General features: G+C 43.8%; 2 non-coding genes across 2 annotated transcripts; one reads left to right on the top strand and one right to left on the bottom strand.

The window, feature by feature from the left end:
• The first annotated feature begins 5245 nt into the window (after window positions 1-5245).
• Window positions 5246-5330, top strand: trnak-uuu (transfer RNA lysine (anticodon UUU)). The gene is given in 2 exon segments: window positions 5246-5282; window positions 5295-5330. It is a non-coding gene; the product is annotated as a tRNA-Lys (tRNA).
• A 12956-nt stretch (window positions 5331-18286) lies between these two features.
• On the bottom strand, window positions 18287-18380 carry trnay-gua (transfer RNA tyrosine (anticodon GUA)). The gene is made up of 2 exons: window positions 18344-18380; window positions 18287-18322 (listed from the first exon to the last, which is right to left on the bottom strand). It is a non-coding gene; the product is annotated as a tRNA-Tyr (tRNA).
• Window positions 18381-21469: the final 3089 nt, after the last annotated feature.

The raw sequence follows: 21469 nt of genomic DNA, 5'->3' as shown, positions 1-21469 counted from the left end.
GTGTTTCGCATCACCTGACTGGAGCTCAGAAAGGACAATCTGGGGGGAGGATCGTCCGGTGGGAACAGAACTTCAGCCTGGACACAGTCCTTCAGGGCCACACTGAGAGGGGCAAACGGCACTTTGGTCTTTCTCGTCTCTCTTCACTGACAGTAAAGTCACCGTGCGGCGTCCAGTCTAAAAATAATCATGGTAATTATTCTATGAAGATTTAACCTGTTTGTGTGACAGTCCTGAGTCTACCATTTAAGGCAGGCGTTGACTCATTTAAAATAAACCCGCTTAAAATAAATGGGTTATGAATTGTGATTTCCGTGAAGCCAATGTTCCATTCCTTTATATGATTCATGTGCCTGCTCTCCGACAACAGGGTAAATGGTGGAATATCAGCCCTGCTCAGCCGGCAATGATCACGGTACATTTTCTCGCAGACAAAACACACAGTGAAACCTTGGAACTTTGAGGTGATGATTCCTTTGGGAAAATAAAATTAGGGCTCGAAACATCAAACTTTCGCACTGACCGATAGCACCACCGAGACAGGTGAAGAAGTCACCCACTGAACCAGTAGTTCATTGAGCTAAACTTTGAGTTTGCAGTGACCAAACAGTTGTCTGCAGTCAGTCCAAAATGAATGGTTGAAACTTGCAGGAGTGAAAATCCAATGAGCCGGTCTTCACTCTTAAACCAGCAACTGTGAAGTTAAGAGAAACATGCCGGAGAAATACTCGATTTCAGCGCGGTGACACTGGGCCAGAGTAAAGCTCAGTTAATATGATCGCCGAGTGGTGAGAGGGTGGATTTGGAACTCCTGAGAGACTGCACTGCGCATTTTCCAGATCTGCTTGGAGCACCAATCCCTTCAATTCATCACTTACAGGGACAATTCGATTCTCGTTTTCTTTTCCCTGACGCTTGGTGAAATGTTAAAAATTGAAAGCGACCAATATCAGAGCTAACCTCGTCACCGACATGCTCACAGATACAGAGCGGCCACACTCTGCTTCAGTGAGATGAAAGCCCAGAGCGGTTTCAAGGTCGAATGCAATTGTAAGCAAAGCTCGATCAATGAAAGTGCAGGTCATTGAGGTGCCTTTAAAGTCCTGATTGTTTGACCTGAACTTCTTCCGAAAGCGCTTGAGATTCAGGTGCAATGATTTGGGGACTTCTTTTCCCTCTTTGCAAAAGTTTGAACCGCAGCTCAAGATCCAAAGTCTAGGGACAAATTAGGGATTCTCCGGGATATGAACCTTGAATCGAGAATTATACCCCGACTTCATCGAGCCCAGAAAGATGAACCTGTCCTGATATTAACGTGTAATGTACACCATCTGTGAGTGTTCTGTCTGTCCAATGAAGGGGCATTCTTGAAGAGACATTCTGATCAGTTCCGTGTTGGATGCGAAACAAAGTCCAAACACCGCACTGTGTATTTTTGCTCGCCAAATTCACTAAACATCATAAATTACACAAAGGCGCCACTGGGAGTTGAATCTATGATTTACTTAATTTATTAAACAAGTGCTTTAACCAACTAAACCACAGAGCCAATTGAGGGGAACTTATCTCACGTCACGTTATCTACACGTCACATTCTGTTGGGGGTTCAGACTGTTTTATCTTTGTCTACTTCGCTTGCCCGTTTACTAAGAGTAATGTGGGCCCCTTGAAGACAGATGGAGGTGATATTGTAATTGAAAATTGGGAAATGGCAGACCAGCTAAATACTCACAGAAAAGCATGAGGATAATATACCAGAGACACAAAGAATACTGAAAATAAATCAAGGGGATTCAGTATAAATAAAATAATGGTAATGGAGAAAATAGCTAGAATAAAGACACAAATCTCCAGGACCTGATGGTGACCATCCCAGGGGACGAAGGGGAATAGGTGAGGAAATTGTACATGCTTTAGTCATGATCGTTCAAAACTCTCTTGATTCAGGAATTATTCCATTGATTGAAAAATTGCCAATGTCATTCCATTAATTAGGAATGGTAGGAGAGATAAGATCGGAAATTGCGGGGAAGTTTCCAGTATCTGTTATTAGGGAAAGAATGACTGAGCACTTGGATACACATGGATTGATCAGAGAGAGTCAGCATGGATTTGTAAAGGGTAAGTCAAGTTCAAAGAAACTAGTTGAACTTTTTGAAGATTTGACTAATGTGGTAGATAATGGAGTGTCTATGGGTGTTATATGTACATTGACTTCCAGAGGGATTCGATAAGGGACCACATAAGCGACTGTTAACAAAAATGAGAACAGATGGAAATTAAAGCAACCTATTGACATGGGTAGGGAGTTGGTTAGGAGGTAGGAGACAGAGAGTAGGGTTATTGGGTCTGTGCTCAAATTGACAGGATGTGATTAGTGGTGTCCCCCAGGGATCTGTACCGGGGCATCAGCTTTTTACTATGTGTATAAATGAGGTAGATGAAGGAATAGAGAGCCATATATCCAAGTGTGTCGACGACACCAAGTTTGGTGGCACAGTGAGTAGTGTAGATGGGAGCATAAAGTTACAAAGGGAAATTGATAGATTCAGTGAGTTGGTAAAACTGTGTCAGATGGAGCTTACATAGAATTACATCGAATGTACATCACAGAAACAGGCAATTCGGCCCAACTAGACTACACCGGTGTTTATGCTGCAGACGAGCCTCCTCCAACCCCTCTTCATCTCACCCTATGAGCAAACCCGAATATTCCTTTCTCCTCCATGTGTTTATCCAGCTTCCCTGTAAATGTATCCATGCTTTTCGCATTAACTACTCCTTGTTGTAGCGAGCTGCACATTCTAACGAGCCTCTTTGTAAATATGGTTCTCTTGTATACAATATTGGATTTATTAGTGACTATCTTATATTCATGGCCCCAAGTTTTGAAGCCCTCACCCCCAAAAATGCAAACACCTTATCTACATCTGACCTATCAAATCCTTGCATGATCTTAAAATCCTACATCAGGTCACCCTCAGCCTTCTATTTCCTATGGAAAAGAGGCCCAGTCTGTTCAAACTTTCAATATGGGGAAGTGTGAACTTTGGACCGAGGCAAGATAGATGAGAATATTTTCTAACTGGTGAGAAGCTGGGAACTGTGGAGGAGGAAAGATGTTTACGGGTCCAAGTACAGAAATCATGAAAAGTCAGTGGACAGTTACAAAAAATAATTCAAAAGCCTAATGGAACTTTAGCCTTTATCTTAAGGGAGCTGGAATTCAAAGGGGTGGAAGTTATGTTCCAGTTATATAAACTCTGCTGAGACCACATTTCGAGTCCTGCATTCAGTTCTGGGCATCGCACCTCAGGGAGGATATATTGGCCTTGGAGGGGGTGCAGCGCAGATTCACCAGAATTATACCGGGGCTAAAATGGTTAAATTATGCGGACAAGTTGCACAGACAAGGTTTGTATTTCCTTGTGTATAGAAGATTAAGTGTTGATGTATTTGAGTTGTTGAAGGTGATTAAATGAGCCAATGGTGTGTGTGTGAGCTGTGAGACAGCTTGAAATCCCAATCCTCTCCCCCACTGGGGACTGAGTCTTCCAACATACAGGGATTTTCACTCGTCCAAGTTTCATCCACATTTTCTGCTCTTCATTTCTCCGACCTGCTTGTTGCGCCTTTCCCTTCAATTCAGGACTTACAGGAAAAACTCGATTCTGCCGTCAATCTTCGGGTCACATGGAGAGATTTCAAATAATTGAAATCGACCCTGATCACCCCCAATATCATCACCGACACGTTTGACGAATGCAAAGCGGCTTCTATCGCGGTTTTACTGCAAAACTCGTTCAAAGATACTGTCGGGAATTGGAGGGTCTTTCAAGTCATGACACGAACATAACAGTTCGCACTGCCATTTTCCCCAAGACGCTTCAGATTCATGGGGAATGATTTCGGTCTGGCGGTTAAATCAGTTCCCTCTTTACTAAAAATACTAAAAGTCCCGCCTTTGAACCCGGGACTTTTAGTATTTTTGATAACCGATACCAAACTGGTTTGTCCTGTGCTGTACATTACTGTCTAAATATTACAGATAAGCAGAGCACTTGAGCTGTCACAGCTGTGACTTTGACTTTTCTCCCTCTCCTCTCGATCTCCCCGGTAACTGCCACTAACCACAATCTTCTCTCACACTTCTCCATCAGGAAGTTCCGAGCCTCGGTTTTCAAATGAAATAACGCCCATCTCTCCAATCACCGACAGCCCGGAGAGAGTTTCTTAGTTTCAGCTCCCAATTTCCCCAAATCCTCAAAGTAGCATGAAAATAATTGTCCTTAAGTTAATAATAATAATATAATTAAAAGTTCTTATCGTCTGGGGTTTTGTTTCAGATTCCACGGCTTTTAAAGGTCACTGCGGATGTTTAACGAATCGCCTCTTGTTTGGAGGTTTCTGTGTGGGAAAGATCAGGAAGTGATAATTGAGAGACCGAGGATGAAGCTGTTTGATGGGAGCACTGGGGACACAGACCGTGCGCGGCTCCAGTGGAGCAATCGGTCAGCGCGCGTTATTTCCACAATAATTATACACTCGAGAAATGCTGGGGTTGTGAGCTCCAGCGCCATCTAAAGTAGTTGAACCTTCTAAACATTTTGACTGGAGTTCAAGGTACAACTGGTTCCATAACACATCGACTTCTTCATGTCCCCATGTGGGCACTGAGACTCCTCTGCCCTCCCGTCTTGCAATAGCAGGTGAGAGTTTATTTGTTTATAGGAGGGAGAGGGGGCGATTGGCGAGAGCTGAAATGGTAAAGCGGCCGGCACGACATCTTTAAATCTAAAGAACCAAACACACAATTCTTCTTTCCGTGAAGCAGAGATTCATCGGTTTGAAGTGTCGTGTAGGGAAAATTCGGGAGGCAAATCTGCTGCCTGGTGTCACGGTGTAACGGGTGAAATTATTCAGCTTTCAATTGTTGATCGGCTGAAATGTCGAGAGGCCTTTCCCAGCTCCCGTGTGGGACAAGTTCAGCTTTTGAACCATTGGGTAAAGTGTATTTTTTGAATTGCTGCTAACGAATGACAAGACATTTTGTACAAACAAGAAGAATTGTAAACTCACGAGTTCGCTGTCCATGTTTCTTACATCATGTTCAACAGAAACAAGGATTCTCCTCAACACGTTGCTGAAAATTGTAGAAAAGAGATACTCCCCCGAATTCGACATTGACAGGGATAATTCTGAGTCCCACCATGAATCTGTCTGATGGAAACCAATCAAATAACGAGCCTGGATAGCTCAGTCGGTAGAGCATCAGACTTTTAAAACAGGTAGTGATCTGAGGGTCCAGGGTTCAAGTCCCTGTTCAGGCTAAAAGTTTTAAAACAGCTGGCAAGTTCTGCTTTTCCAGCGGACCAACATCAGCGAAAGGAGCAAGAGTTGGCCATTCAGTCCCTCAAGCCTGCTCCGCCATTTGATAACGCTGATCTTCGACCTCAACTCCACTTTCCCGACCTATCCCCACATCCCTTGAGTTCCTTCGTGTCCAAAATTCTATCTACATCAGTTTTGAATCTATTCAATGGCTCAGCATCCACAGCCCTCAGGGGTAGAGAATTCCAATGGTTCACAACCCTCTCAGCAAAGAAATCTCTGAACTAAATGGCTGGCCCCTTATCTTGAGATTATAACCTTTAGTTCTGGACTCTCCAGCCAGGGGAAACAGCATCCCAGCATCTATCCTGTCAAGCCCTCGAAGAATTTTATATGTTTCAATGAGATCACCTCATCATTGTAAACACCAGAGAATATCGGCCCATTCGCTCAATCTCTCCTCACAGGACAAACCTCTCATCCCAGGAATCAATCTAGTCAACCTTTGTTGCACCCACTCTAAGGCAAGTGTATCATTCCCAGCTAAGGAGATCAAAACTGTACACAGTACTCCAGATGCAGTCTCACCAAAGCCCTATATAATTACAGCAAGACTTCCTGATCCTTGTTCTCCAACCACCTCGCAATAAAGGCCAACACACCATTTGCTTTCCTAATTGCTTGCTGCACCTGCATGTTAACTTTCTGTGATCCGTGTACAAGGACACACAAATCCCTCTGAATTCCAACATTTCGTAGTCTCTCACCGTTTAAAAGATATTCTGCTTTTCTATTCTTCCTACCAAAGTGAATAATCTCACATTTCCCCACTTTATACTTCATTTGCCAACTTCTAGCCCACTCACTTATCCTGTCTGTTTCACTTTGCATCCTCTTTGCATCCTCCTCACAGCTTACTTTCCCACCTAGTTTTGTATCATCAGCAAACTTGGATACATTACACTCGGTTCCTCATCTAAGTCATTAATATAGATTGTAAATAGCTGAGGCCCAAGCACTGATCTTCACGGCACCCCACTAGTTACAACCTGCCAACCCCAAAATGACCTGTTTATTCCGACTTCCTGTTTTCTGTAAGTCAACCAATCCCCAATCCATGTTAATATATTACCCACAATCCCATGAACCCTAATCTTGTTCAACAAACTTTTGTGTGGCACCTTATCGAATGCCTTTTGAAAATCCAAATATTCTACATCCACTGGTTCTCCCTTATCTACCCTGCTATCTAAACCCTCAAAACCTCTAATAGAGTTGTCAAACACGATTTCTCTTTCATAAAACTTGTTGCATGTGCCTAACCATATTATGATTTTCTCAGTGCCCTGTTACCACGCCCCTCGTAATAGATTCTCGCAATTTCCCTGCTACTATTTTCAGGCTAAAGGGCCTGTAGTTCCCTCTTTTCTCACTCCCTCCTTTCTTGAATAGAGGGGTTACATTTGGTACCTTCCAATCAATGGGGATCTTTCTAGAATCATGGGAATTGTGGAAGATAAAACCAATGCATCCACTGTCTCTGCAGCCACCTCTTTTAAAACCCTAGGATGTAGGCCATCAGGGCCAATGGATTTGTCAGCTTTTAGTCCCATTAATTTCTCCGGTACTTTTCCTTTACTAATCTTAATTGCTTTAGGTTCCTCACTCTCATTAGAACCTTGGTTCCCCAATACTTCTGGTATGATTTTTGTGTCTTCTACTGTGACGACAGATACAAAATATTTGTTTAACGTCTCTGCCATTTCCTTATTCTCCATTATAAATTCTCCTGTCTCTGTCTCCAAGGGACCCATGTTTACTTTCGCTAATCTCTTCCTTCAGACATATTTATCAATTTCTTGGTCATCCTTTGCTGATTTCTCAAACTCTCCTAATCCTCAGGCCTACTATTCTTTTTGGCAACATTATAAGCCTCTTTTAACCTAAAATATCATTAATCTCTCCAATTAACCAAGGTTGGACCACTTTTCCGGTGGAGTTTTTAACCCTCAAGGGAATGTAATTTTGTTGAGGAATTATAAATTATTTCTTTAAATGTTCGCCATTGCTTATCTATCATCATATTTTTAATCTAATTTCCCAAACTACCTTCGCCAACTCAATCCTCATAACTACATTATTGGTTTTGTTTAAATTTAAGACCCTAGTTTCCGACTTAATGACATCACTCTCAAACTTTCAAACTCAATATCAAATTCTATCATATTATGATCATTATTCCCCAGAGGATCATTTACTATAAGGTTACAAATTAACCCTGTCTCATTACAAAATACTAGATCTAAAATAGCCTGTTCCCTTGTAGATTCCTCGACATATTGATCCAGAAAACTGACTCGAATGCATTCCATCAACATAAAACAGCTTATCTTGAGTTGCTAACATGATGTCAACACGATGGGATGACTTATAAGTAGAAGACACGGCCAGATCTGCGAGGTGAATTAGATGTTTGCTGAAAACACAGAGAATTAATGAAACCAAGACTTCCCTGCAGAGCAAGGAGTTGGAACGAAAGATGCTGGGCATTGAGAGGCGAAGGATTTTGTAGATAGCAGGATGAATAGACAAAAGGATCTCAACTCCCTTCTTCTTTTCTATACTGATAAATATAGACAAAAATCTCATCTCCGTGCTTCTTTCAGATAATGAATGTCTTCATGCTCAAGAAATCACTGATCCAAGCCAATTATCTCCACTCACACTCTCCTTCCAACCCTGCATATGATGCTTCGCTTTGAAATTGTGCATTTTTTCACACTGGGATTCCATTTGAAGAAAACATTGCTGTGATCAGCTTGTGCTGTTAAGGAGGTGGAGTACAAGGAGATACATAAAAGGATAATGATAACAGTGACTGTTCAGACACTGTGAGCTACAGTTAAAGGTCGGCAATATTTAAAGTGTCAGGCAGCAGATCTTTTCCAAATCTTGACACAAATGGCAAGAAAACTTAACGTGGACTTTGATCAATGTCACGACTTTCATATAGCAGACATTTTATACAAGGCAAGAAAGATTGACAAGGATGTTGCCTGGACTGTAGAATTTTAGCTATGAGGAAAGATTGGATAGGCTGGGGTTGTTTTCTTTGGAACAGAGGAGACTGAAGGCAGATTTAATTGAGGTGAACAAAATTATGAGGGTCCCAGATAGCGTGGATTAGAAGGACCTACTTCTCTTAGCAGAGAGGTTAATAACCAGGGGCATAGATTTAAAGTGATTGGTAGAAGGATTAGTGGGGAACTGAGGAGAAATTATTTCACCCAAGGGTTGTGGGGGTCTGGAACTGACTGCCTGAAAGGGTGGTTGAGGCGGACACCCTCATCGCATTTGAAGAATATTTGAACTGCCGGAAGCTACAAGGCTATGGGCCAAGAGCTGGAAAGTGGGATTAAGCTGGATAGCTCTTTTTCGGCCCGCACAGACACGATGGGCCGAATGGCCTCTTTCTGTGCCATCAATTTCTTTGATTCTATGAGTCTAATTAACAGTCTCTCTGCTCGTCTCCTTTTAAACTTTGACCATTTAGTGTACATTTCATCTCATTTTTCTTCCTCTCAAATTGCAAAACGTCACATTTCTCTGCGTTAAATTTCACCTGCCTGTTTACGAACCTGTGAACGTCACAATGAAGTCACTGACACTCCTCTTCCCAGTTCCCCACGCTGCCAATGTTGGCGTCATCTAGAGATTTTCACCTTGTGACCCACATACCCAAGCTCAGGTCATTCTCTATATTGGGAAGAGCAATGGTCCCAACACTGACCCTGGGAGACACCACTGTTTACATCCCTCCAGTCTGAAGAACATCCATTAACCACTACTCTCTGTTTTCTGCCCTTTACACAACTTCCTATCCACACTGCCCCATTCATTTTAATACCGTGGGTATTAATTTTATCAACAAGTCTCCTGTCCGGCACCTTATCAAACACCTTTTCACAATCCATCTACACAACATCCACTACATTCCCTTATCAGTATACTCGAGTTATCTCAAATCATCCATGTTGGCTGTTCTTAATTAATGTGTTTTTCCAACAAATGTTGAAATGTTTGCTCCACCTCATCTGGTTTAATCTGTTTCAAGCCACAACAGAAAGGTCGTGTTTTCTCCTGGAGCTGAAGATAAATTATTTTTTTAAAATGATGCTTCAGTCAATGAGGGACATCTGGGCTTAGACCCGCCCATTCGGTGCCGCAACTCCCGCCCCTCACACACTCCGATTGGTTGGAGGACCAACTGTTCTCTCAACCCTCCAGTCAATTTACCATAAGACCATAAGATCATCAGAGATAGGAGCAGGAGCAGGCCATTCGGCCCCTCGAACCTGCTCCGTCATTTAATGAGATCATGGCTGATCTGATGTTTACCTCAACTCCACATTCCCGCCCTTTCCCCATATCCTTTGACTCCCTTGCGAATCAAAAAAATTTTCCAACTCAGCCTCCACAGCTTTTTGGGGTAAAAAATTCGAAAGATTCACAACCCTCTGGGAGAAGAAATTCCTCCTCATGTCCGCCTTAAATGGGCGACCACTTATTCTGAGACTATGCCCCCTAGTTTTAGATTCCCCCATGAGGGGGTAACAACCTCTCAGCATCCACCCTGTCGAGTCCCCCCAGAATCTTGTATGTTTCAATAAGATCTCCTCTCATTCTTCTAAACTCCAATAATTACAGACCAAACCTGTTCAATCTTTCCTCATAAGACAACCCTTCCATACCCGGAATCAACCTCGTGAACCTTCTCTGAACTGCCTCCAATGCAAGTATGCCCTTCCTTAAATAAGGTCACCAGAACTGTACGCAGTACTCCAGATGTGGTCTCACCAGCACCCTGTAGAGTTGTAGCATGACTTCCCTGCTTTTATACTCCATCCTGCTAGAAATAAAGGCCAATATTCCGTTTGCTTTCCGGATTACCTGCTGCAGTTGTATGTTGACTTTTTATATTTCATGTATGAGGACACCAAGGTCCCTCTGTACCGCAGCATTTTGTAGTATTTCTCCATTCAAATCATATTTTGCTTTTTTATTTTTCTTCCCAAAGTGGATGACTTCACATTTTCCCACATTATATTCCATCCACCAAATTTTTGCCCATCCGCTTAACCTGTCAATATCTCTTTACAGACAAGTTGTGTCCTTATCGCAACTTGCTTTTCCACCTTTCTTTGTATCATCAACAAATTTGGCCACAAGACACCCTGTTCCTTCATCCAAGCCATGAGTATATATTGTAAATAGTTGAGGCCCCAGCACTGATCCCTGTGGCACCCCACTCATTACAGGAAATTCCGATAAATTCCTGCTGCTCCTATTGGTCGGGATATCTCCTTAATCACCAGGGCGGGGTTAATGGTGAAACTGGCGGTCCTGAGGTGCAGTTGGAAAATAAACATTAATTGAACCCGTCAGTTGCAACAATTAATAAAACGAAATAAAAGTTAATGAAAAAAATATTATCGGGACTTCACCAAAGTTGGGGGGGGGGGCTTCTATGCTGTGTGTTTGTGCCGGTTTCAATGGCACGAAGGGCTGGGCTTTCAGTTTATTTTATTATCCTTGGTCGAAACGCGCTCTTCCTGCTTCAAATGTTTTTGCTTTTCGGCCTGATATTATGATCATCAATGGCGGCTGCAGCACCCAGCATGCAGCGCGGTTCAGATTGTGCCCTATCTGAATCAGTGGAGCCCAGTGCGCAGGCGCAGTAGTGACTCATTACCGGTCAGTGTGTTCTGAGCATGCGCGGCCAGTCGAGGCTGCGGGAGGAGCGCGTTCGGTGCAGGTCAGAGGATCGGAGCAAGAGGCTCAATAAACCCCGGGGCCCGGGTCCGGGCTCAGGCCCAGGCTCAGGCTTTACAAACCCCGAGTGCGGCCCCAGACCCGAATATAAAACAGTGAACATTATCCCCCCCTCACTACCCGCCGGGAAATGAAGGGGAAATGGGGATCGGTCAGGGAGCGTCTGTAAATGAAGGGGAAATGGTGATCGGTCAGGGAGCGTCTGTAAATGAAGGAGAAAAAGGGATCGGTCAGGGAGAGTCTGTAAATGAAGGAGAAATGGTGATCGGTCAGGGAGCGTCTGTAAATGAAGGAGAAAAAGGGATCGGTCAGGGAGAGTCTGTAAATGAAGGAGAAATGGTGATCGGTCAGGGAGCGTCTGTAAATGAAGGAGAAAAAGGGATCGGTCAGGGAGAGTCTGTAAATGAAGGGGAAATGGGGATCGGTCAGGGAGCGTCTGTAAATGAAGGAGAAATGGTGATCGGTCAGGGAGCGTCTGTAAATGAAGGAGAAATGGTGATCGGTCAGGGAGCGTCTGTAAATGAAGGAGAAATGGTGATCGGTCAGGGAGCGTCTGTCAATGAAGGAGAAATGGTGATCGGTCAGGGAGCGACTGTAAATGAAGGAGAAATGGTGATCGGTCAGGGAGCGTCTGCAAATGAAGAAGAAATGGTGATCGATCAGGGAGCGTCTGCAAATGAAGGGGAAATGGTGATCGGTCAGGGAGCGTCTGTGAATGAAGGAGAAATGGTGATCGGTCAGGGAGCGACTGTAAATGAAGGGGAAATGGTGATCGGTCAGGGAGCGTCTGTAAATGATGGGGAAATGGTGATCGGTCAGGGAGCGTCTGTAAATGAAGTGGAAATGGTGATCGGTCAGGGAGCGTCTGTAAATAAAGGAGAAATGGTGATCGGTCAGGGTGCGTCTGTAAATGAAGGAGAAATGGTGATCGGTCAGGGAGCGTCTGTAAATGAAGGACAAATGGTGATCGGTCAGGGAGCAACTGTAAATGAAGGAGAAACGGTGATCGGTCAGGGAGCATCTGTAAATGAAGGAGAAATGGTGATCTCTATATCTTCAGTCATCCAGGGAGCTCTCGCTTTGGATGCCGTTCCTTTCCTCCTCGTGGGAATCTGTCCACTCTGTACCCAAACCCACTCCTCCTTGAAGGCCTCCCATTGTTCAATTACTGTTCTGCCTGCCAATTTTTGATTCCAATCCACCTGGACAAGATCCCTTTTTAACTCACTGAAATTAGCCCTCCTCCAGTTAAGAATTTTCACATTTGACTGTCCCTTGTCCTTTTCCATAACTGTTCTAAACCTAATGAGATTATGATCACTGCTGCCCCACTGAAACATGCTCCACCTGCCCCACTTCATTCTCCACACCGAGCCCACTGCTGTACTCACACTCTCTCACACTCACACTTTCTCACACTCACTCTCACATTCACTCTCGCGCTCTCTCACACTCACTCTCACATTCCTCTCTCACCCTTTCACTCACGGTTTAGGGCCACTGAAAGATGATGCGATGGGTTTGGATTTCAGCACAGGGAGGAGGGAGAGTGTGTGGGACGGGGATTTACAGCTTTGAGGAATGAGAGAGGAAATAATGTTCCATAGAAAGTAGAGTTATCTGATCTGAATTTCTATCCTGTACTTACAGTGATGACTTTTATAAACTCCTTTTACAGGGGAGGATTTGCAGAGGGAAACTCAAACCAAAGATCACGTCAAGATCTGACAGAGTCACTCGATTCATCAGGAACTGAATATCATCGGCCTTTGAATGTGGAAGGAGAAATGTTTGTCTGTTCGATCCATGGGAGAAGATTTCAAACATCAGTGTGAGTGGGAAAGCACCGAGACACACACAACGAGTGAGAGTGTTCCAGTGCACTGACTGTGGAAAGAGCTTTAACCAGTTACACAGCCAGAAAAAACATCGCACCGTTCACAGCGGGGAGAAACCGTACACGTGTTCTGTGTGTGGACGAGGCTTCAACTGATCGTCCAACCTGGAGAGACACAAGGACACCCGGACCACGGAGAAACCGTGGAAATGTGGGGACTGTGGGAAGGGATTCAGTTACCCTTCAGAGCTGGAAACTCATCGACACAATCACACTGGGGAGAGGCCGTTCACCTGCTCCATGTGTGGGAAGGGATTCACTCGGTCATCCCACCTGCTGACACACCAGCGAGTTCACACTGATGAGAGACCTTTTAAATGTTCTGACTGTGAGAAGAGGTTTAAAAGCAAATTTAATCTGCTGAAACACCAGCGAGTTCACACTAGGGAGAGGCCGTTGTCCTGCTTTGTGTGAAAGAAGAGATTCACTCGGTCATCCCTCCTTCTGTCAGACCAACGAGTTCACACTGAGTGACCTTTAAATGTTCTGACTGTGAGAAAAGATTTAAAATAAGAAATGATCTGCTGAGACATCGACGCACTCACACTGGGGAGAGACTGTTCACCTGCTCCGTGTGTGGGAAGGGATTCACTAATTCACCCCACCTTCTGAAACATTAACTTGTTGACACTATTGAGTGACCTTTTCATGCAGTGACTGTGAGAAGAGCTTTCAAAGCAGAAATGAACTGCTGACACATCAACGCATGCCCATTGGTTGAGAGACTTTTCACCTGCTCTGTGTGTGGGAAGAGATTCACTCAGTCATCACACGTGCTGAGACACCAGCGAGTTCACGAAATGAGCAGGTCCAACGAGCCGGTCTGTAACACAGGCCAATGACTCAGTGCAGCTCGTTACCCAGTCACTGGGCTCCGTTATAGCCTCTCCTGCCAGTAACACACAAAGAGAAATTGTAAATCTGAAACAGAAAGAGATAATGTATAACACTTCATATCAACCACCAGTTTTTCCCACGTGCTGAGACTCCAGCGAGTTCACATATGACTGCAGGGGTTGGATTCTGCTATTAATCCCATCCAGGACTGAACCATGTTCATTCTGACAGTTGGGGTTTGTTTCTCCTGATGTTAATAACCCCGATAACTGGGCTGGAGTTTAATATTCTGTTTCTCTGTTAAATAAATCAGCTTTGTTTTAAACCCTTGTTGTAGATTTTGGTCTTTCCCACCTGAGTGTTTAGCATCACCTGACTGGAGCTCAGAAAGGACAATCTGGGGGGAGGATCGTCCGGTGGGAACAGAACTTCAGCCTGGACGCAGTCCTTCAGGGCCACACTGAGAGGGGCAAACGGCACTTTGGTCTTTCTCGTCTCTCTTCACTGACAGCAAAGTCACCGTGCGGCGTCCAGTCTAAAAATGACTGTGGTAATTATTCTATGTAGATTTAACCTGTTTGTGTGACAGTCCTGAGTCTACCATTTAAGGCAGGCGTTAATTCATTCAAAATAAACCCATTTAAAATAAATGGGTTAAAGTCTGCATCAAAATAGCAGAGGGAGGAGTTCCCAGGAGCCTGTTAACTGCTGGTACAATTATACAACAGTCATTTGATCTCCAGATAAAGAAGGACCTGCAGTGTGTTTCCAGAATTCACGGTTTTATTGATGTGCGCGTGTTAGACACCAGGATCACTAAAAATACACGATCCGGACCATCCACAGGGTGGGGGCGATCCCGACAGTTACTCTGGGATCACTCCCACTGCGGAACTCCACCACTGACCCTGCTGAAGGTTGTAGGCTCAGGAAGTGGGGCCTCCAGGAGTGGACTGTAAGATAGCTGACAAAGATATGCTGAGGTACCAGAGGAATGCTTACTAAGGAACCGTCTGGGGTTTTACCTCTCAGTGTGGGTCTAGCGGTGAATGATTCCTGACTCCCCGAACTGTCTTACATTTAACCCAGATCGGATCAGGATGAATTCAGTTTACAGGAGAATTGGGTCAAATATCACCCACAATCGAGGGAGACAAAAGCAGCCATTAGAGAAGCTCAGAGATCTTTGGAAAAGAAGATGGTGCCCAATTCTGAGAATAATAGCAAATGTCTTTCCAGCTCCGTCAGGAGTCAGAAGACCATTTAAAATGCTTTAGGGCCACTGAAAGACAGTTCAGGACAGATTCCCGGGCTATGGCAGAGCTGTTGAATGACTATTTCTCATCAGTCTACACTCCTGTGGATGATGCTCTGATTCCAGCTGTGGGATGTGCTGTCAACAATAACATCATAAATATTAAAATAGAATGGGATGTCACTTTGGATAAAATATGAACTCTCAAAATGCATTGTGCTCCAGGTCCAGATGATATCCACCCCCGGGTGTTTAAAGAGATGGGACGGGTGCTCTGTGAGCCCCTTGCCTGTATCTTCAACAGCTCAATAGAGTCAGGGATTGTCCCCTGAGATTGGAAGGGAGCTCATGTCGTTCCCATTTTCATTAAAGGGGACAAATCAGAGCCGGGGAATGACAGGCCCATCAGTGTGACCTCGATCAGAGGGAAGATGCTTGAAGGGATCCTAAGAGATGCTGTTTATGATCACGGGGAAAGAGAGGGAGCCATTAGAGATACTCAACACGGCTTCTGGGAAAGAAAATGGTGTCTTACGAACTTGCTTGAGTTTTTTAAAGAAGTTGCTGGGTTAGTGGATGAGGGTAATCCGGTTCACATTGTCTATCTCAGGGATGTCAAACTCATTTCCTATGGTGAACCTGACCCGATATCCTGGCACTTGGCCTGGGCCACATTCAGCAAAAGTTATTAAACTAGAAATAGATGAAGATGAACTGTATTGGAATTTACTTACATTTAGATTTTATTTACAGCTACTGCTGCTCCCGATACCTGGCACCTCTGAGCTTGAACTATTGCACCAACATTTAGAGTAAATGACTGGGCTGAGGCCTGTTTTGGATAAAAACATGAGGACCACTTGTCATTACAGAACTGTGTGCCCCAAACACTAACCGTGGAAGTGAATTCCACAGACTGACAACTCCCTATGTAAAGAAGTTTCTCTTGATCACTGCTCTAAAACAGAGAGTGGGGTTAATTGTAGCGACTCACACTGTATAAGGTGGAAAGTGGTGCTCCACAAGGATTGGTTCTGGGACCACTGTTCACAATTCACATCAACGAATTGGACTCGGGAATCAGAAGTACAATTTCAAAATTTACAGATGACACCAGATTGGCGGGGTGGGGTGGAGTTTGGATAATATTGATGAAGATTGCGACCAAATACAAAATACATTAATAAACTTGCAAAATGGGTGTATAATTGGCCGATGAATTTTAATGCAGATGACAGTGAAGTGGAGCATTTTGGTAGCAAGAATTTGGAAATTGTGCCCTGTATCCCCAAGTCCAAGTCATTAATGTATATCAAGGAAAGCAGTGGTCCCAGCACCGACCCCTGGGGAACACCACTGTACACCTCCCTCCATTCCGAAAAACAACCGTTCACCACTACACTCTGTTTCCTGTTATTTAGCCAATTCTGTATCCATGCTGCTACTGCCCCTTTTATTCCATGGGCTTCAATCTTGATGACAAACCCATTATCCGGCACTTTATCTGACGCCTTTTCGAAGTCCATACACACCACATTAACTGCATTGCCCTCATCTCCTCTCTGTTACCTCATCAAAAAACTGTATTTAGTTAATTAAACACGATTTGCCTTTAACAAATCCGTGCTGGCTTTCCCTAATCCTTGTCCAATTGACTGCTAATTCTGTCCCGGATTATCGTTGCTAGAACTTTCTCCACTACCGAGGTTAAACTGACTGGTCAGTAGTTGCTGGATATTTTCTTTCACCTTTTCTTGAACAGGGGTGTAACATTTGCAATTCTCCAGTCCTCTGGCATCACCCCCATATCTAAGGATGTTTGGAGGTTTTTTGCCAGTACCTCTGCAATTTCCACCGTTACTTCCCTCAGCAACCGAGGATGCATCCCATCCGGACCAGATGATGTATCAACTTTAAGTACAGTCAGCCTTTCCAGTACCTCCTCCTTATGAATTTTTAGCCAATCCAGTATCTCGACAACATCTTCCTTTACTGACACTCTGGCAGCGCCTTCTTCCTTGGGAAAGACAGATGCAATGTATTTATTTAGTACCTCCGCCATGCCCACTGCCTCCCACTGCTACTAATTCGTTATAATCTGGGCCAGTGGTGCAATGGATAACACATTAGGTTCGATTCCGACCTGGCTTGGATTTTTTAATGCAAAATTTTATGGCATTCAATACCTTGCAAGCTGTCCTACTTGGTGGTGCTGCCTGGCTCCATACCTGGTAAGTGCCTTCTCAGTGCAGCAAGCAGTGCATCAGTGTCATAATCTGAAGGGCTTGAATTCAATCTTCAGAGAAGGCATCAAGGATTACGAAGCTTTTTTTCCATCTCTCACCTCATCTTTCCATCTTTGCTGCATAGCAAAATCAAGAACTTTTGCTTACTGCAGCACATCAAAAGATTTGCTGCCCCTTGATCTCTCTGTACCCAAACACACAGTGAAGTTTAGGAAGTCCATGGGCGATGGACTCACTGACAACACTCTTGTTTCTGTATAATTGCAGCAAGACAAACGGTGAGTGGAGAATATAATCAACGATCCCGCTACTTCTCACAGGCCAAGTGAGCGCTCCACCAGTTGAGCTAATTCCTCGTTTGCTGTTTGTAAATCGCCCCTCACAGTTCCTGCCTCACACTCGCCTTCAAGCTGCTCCAAGACCAGCAGAGAAATCTTGCCTTGGGTTTCCGCTCCCTGAATATATTAAATACTTTGCTCCAATCGGCGGTATCGAGCATCAGCAAGTGAGGAACAGCAGAACGGGAAGCCGCAGTAATCATGAGTGATGCTGAGAAGAGCCCGAGCCTGCGGAAGGAAGACGAGGTCACCGGAAAGGAACAGCCGCCCGAGCTCGAGGAGCAGCGAGAGCCCTGACTGATCGAAGACCATTTTGCCTGAAATTGAGGGCGATTTGAAGTGTTGCTGCTCAAAGGCACTCCCTGCTGGTGAGCAGAGGGAAATGCTCGAGTGAAACAGCCGTGCTCGGGCAGACACAGAAAGCTTTTCGGTTTTGGAAAGGAAAAGAGGTGTCCTGTGCCTGAGTGGCAACATGTTCATCTGTGAGCTGCCTGTGAAGTTCAGAGAGTGACCTTGAGGTAATTGCTGCTTATTCCAAAATCACACTCACTCCTTCGAGCCGGAATTGAACCAGCGACCTAAGGATGACTTTATTTTGTTTTATTCACTACAGTCCTCCGCTCTACCAGCTGAGCTATCGAAGGGAAGTGATAAACAGTGCTGTCTTTGGTGATTGTTCACCGTGCGCCTGTTGACACGTTCAGACTCGTGGAGTCCGGTGCTGATCGAAGACTTCTTTTGCCTGAAAGCGAGAGCTGAGTGTTTTGAAGTCTTGCTGCTCAAAAGCGCTCCCTGCTGGTGAGCAGAGGCAGAGCAGCCTTGTTTGGGCAGACACAGATAGTTTTCAGGTTTGAGAAAGGAAAAGAGGCGTCCTGTGCCTTCATGGCAACATGTTAATCTGTGAGGTGCCTGTAAAGTTAAGAGAGCGACCTTGAACTAATTGCTGCTTATTGCAAAATCACACGTTCTCCTTCGAGCAGGAATTGAACAAATGACGGAAGGATGACTTTGTCTTATTTTCCACGACAGTCTTGTCGCTCGACCAGCTGAGGTATCGAAGGGAAGTGGCAAAAATGTTTCACTTTGGTGATTGTTCACCGTGCACCTTTGACACACCCGGACTCGTGGATTTCCTCCAATATTCCCTGCTGTCTGTCCTGAATTAATCCATTTTATCCCTACACTGTGTTATTTCCTACAAGATTCCCTGCTGTCTGTCATTAATTAATCCATTTTATCACGACACTGTGTTATTTCCTCCAATAATCCCTGCTGTCTGTCCTGAATTAATCCATTTTATCCCTACACTGTGTTATTCCCTCCAATAATCCCTGCTGTCTGTCCTGAATTAATCCATTTTATCCCTACACTGTGTTATTTCCTCCAATAATCCCTGCTGTCTGTCCTGAATTAATCCATTTTATCCTGACACTGTGTTATTTCCTCCAATAATCCCTGCTGTCTGTCCTGAATTAATCCATTTTATCCCGACACTGTGAAATTTCCTCCAATAATCCCTGCTGTCTGTCCTGAATTAATCCATTTTATCCCTACACTGTGTTATTTCCTTCAATAATCCCTGCTGTCTGTCCTGAATTAATCCATTTTATCCCTACACCATGTTATTTCCTCCAAAAATCCATGCTGTCTGTCCTGAATTAATCCATTTTATCCCTACACTGTGTTATTTCCTCCAATAATCCCTGCTGTCTGTCCTGAATTAATCCATTTTATCCCTACACTGTGTTATTTCCTCCATTAATCCCTGCTGTCTGTCCTGAATTAATCCATTTTATCCCGACACTGTGTTATTTCCTCCAATATTCCCTGCTGTCTGTCCTGAATTAATCCATTTTATCCCTACACTGTGTTATTTCCTCCAATATTCCCTGCTGTCTGTCCTGAATTAATCCATTTTATCCCTACACTGTGTTATTCCCTCCAATAATCCCTGCTGTCTGTCCTGAATTAATCCATTTTATCCCGACACTGTGTTATTTCCTCCAACAATCCCTGGTGTCTGTCCTGAATTAATCCATTTTATCCCTACACTGTGTTATTTCCTCCAATATTCCCTGCTGTCTGTCCTGAATTAATCCATTTTATCCCTGCACTGTGTTATTTCCTCCAATAATCCCTGCTGTCTGTCCTGAATTAATCCATTTTATCCCAACACTGTGTTATTTCCTCCAATATTCCCTGGTGTCTGTCCTGAATTAATCCATTTTATCCCTACACTGTGTTATTTCCTCCAATATTCCCTGCTGTCTGTCCTGAATTAATCCATTTTATCCCCACACTGTGTTATTCCCTCCAATATTCCCTGCTGTCTGTCCTGAATTAATCCATTTTATCCCCACACTGTGTTATTTCCTCCAATATTCCCTGGTGTCTGTCCTGAATTAATCCATTTTATCCCTACACTGTGTTATTTCCTCCAATAATCCCTGCTGTCTGTCCTGAATTAATCCATTTTATCCCTACACTGTGTTATTTCCTCCAATATTCCCTGCTGTCTGTCCTGAATTAATCCATTTTATCCCTACACTGTGTTATTTCCTCCAATATTCCCTGCTGTCTGTCCTGAATTAATCCATTTTATCCCTACACTGTGTTATTCCCTCCAATAATCCCTGCTGTCTGTCCTGAATTAATCCATTTTATCCCTACACTGTGTTATTTCCTCCAATATTCCCTGCTGTCTGTCCTGAATTAATCCATTTTATCCCTGCACTGTGTTATTTCCTCCAATAATCCCTGCTGTCTGTCCTAAATTAATCCATTTTATCCCTACACTGTGTTATTCCCTCCAATATTCCCTGCTGTCTGTCCTGAATTAATCCATTTTATCCCTACACTGTGTTATTTCCTCCAATATTCCCTGCTGTCTGTCCTGAATTAATCCATTTTATCCCTACACTGTGTTATTTCCTCCAATAATCCCTGCTGTCTGCCCTGAATTAATCCATTTTATCCCTACACTGTGTTATTCCCTCCAATAATCCCTGCTGTCTGTCCTGAATTAATCCATTTTATCCCTACACTGTGTTATTCCCTCCAATAATCCCTGCTGTCTGTCCTGAATTAATGCATTTTATCCCTGCACTGTGTTATTTCCTCCAATAATCCCTGCTGTCTGTCCTGAATTAATCCATTTTATCCCTACACTGTGTTATTTCCTCCAATAATCCCTGCTGTCTGTCCTGAATTAATCCATTTTATCCCTACACTGTGTTATTTCCTCCAATAATCCCTGCTGTCTGTCCTGAATTAATCCATTTTATCCCTACACTGTGTTATTTCCTCCAATAATCCCTGCTGTCTGTCCTGAATTAATCCATTTTATCCCTACACTGTGTTATTCCCTCCAATAATCCCTGCTGTCTGTCCTGAATTAATCCATTTTATCCCTACACTGTGTTATTCCCTCCAATAATCCCTGCTGTCTGTCCTGAATTAATCCATTTTATCCCTGCACTGTGTTATTTCCTCCAATAATCCCTGCTGTCTGTCCTGAATTAATCCATTTTATCCCTACACTGTGTTATTTCCTCCAATAATCCCTGCTGTCTGTCCTGAATTAATCCATTTTATCCCTACACTGTGTTATTCCCTCCAATAATCCCTGCTGTCTGTCCTGAATTAATCCATGTTATCCCTGCACTGTGTTATTTCCTCCAATAATCCCTGCTGTCTGTCCTGAATTAATCCATTTTATCCCTACACTGTGTTA

This window comes from Heptranchias perlo, unplaced genomic scaffold, assembly GCF_035084215.1.
Source record: "Heptranchias perlo isolate sHepPer1 unplaced genomic scaffold, sHepPer1.hap1 HAP1_SCAFFOLD_266, whole genome shotgun sequence".
NCBI classification, from domain to species: domain Eukaryota; kingdom Metazoa; phylum Chordata; class Chondrichthyes; order Hexanchiformes; family Hexanchidae; genus Heptranchias; species Heptranchias perlo.
The sequence above is the reverse complement of the archived record's forward strand: the minus strand, read 5'-3'. Positions and strand labels throughout refer to the sequence as shown.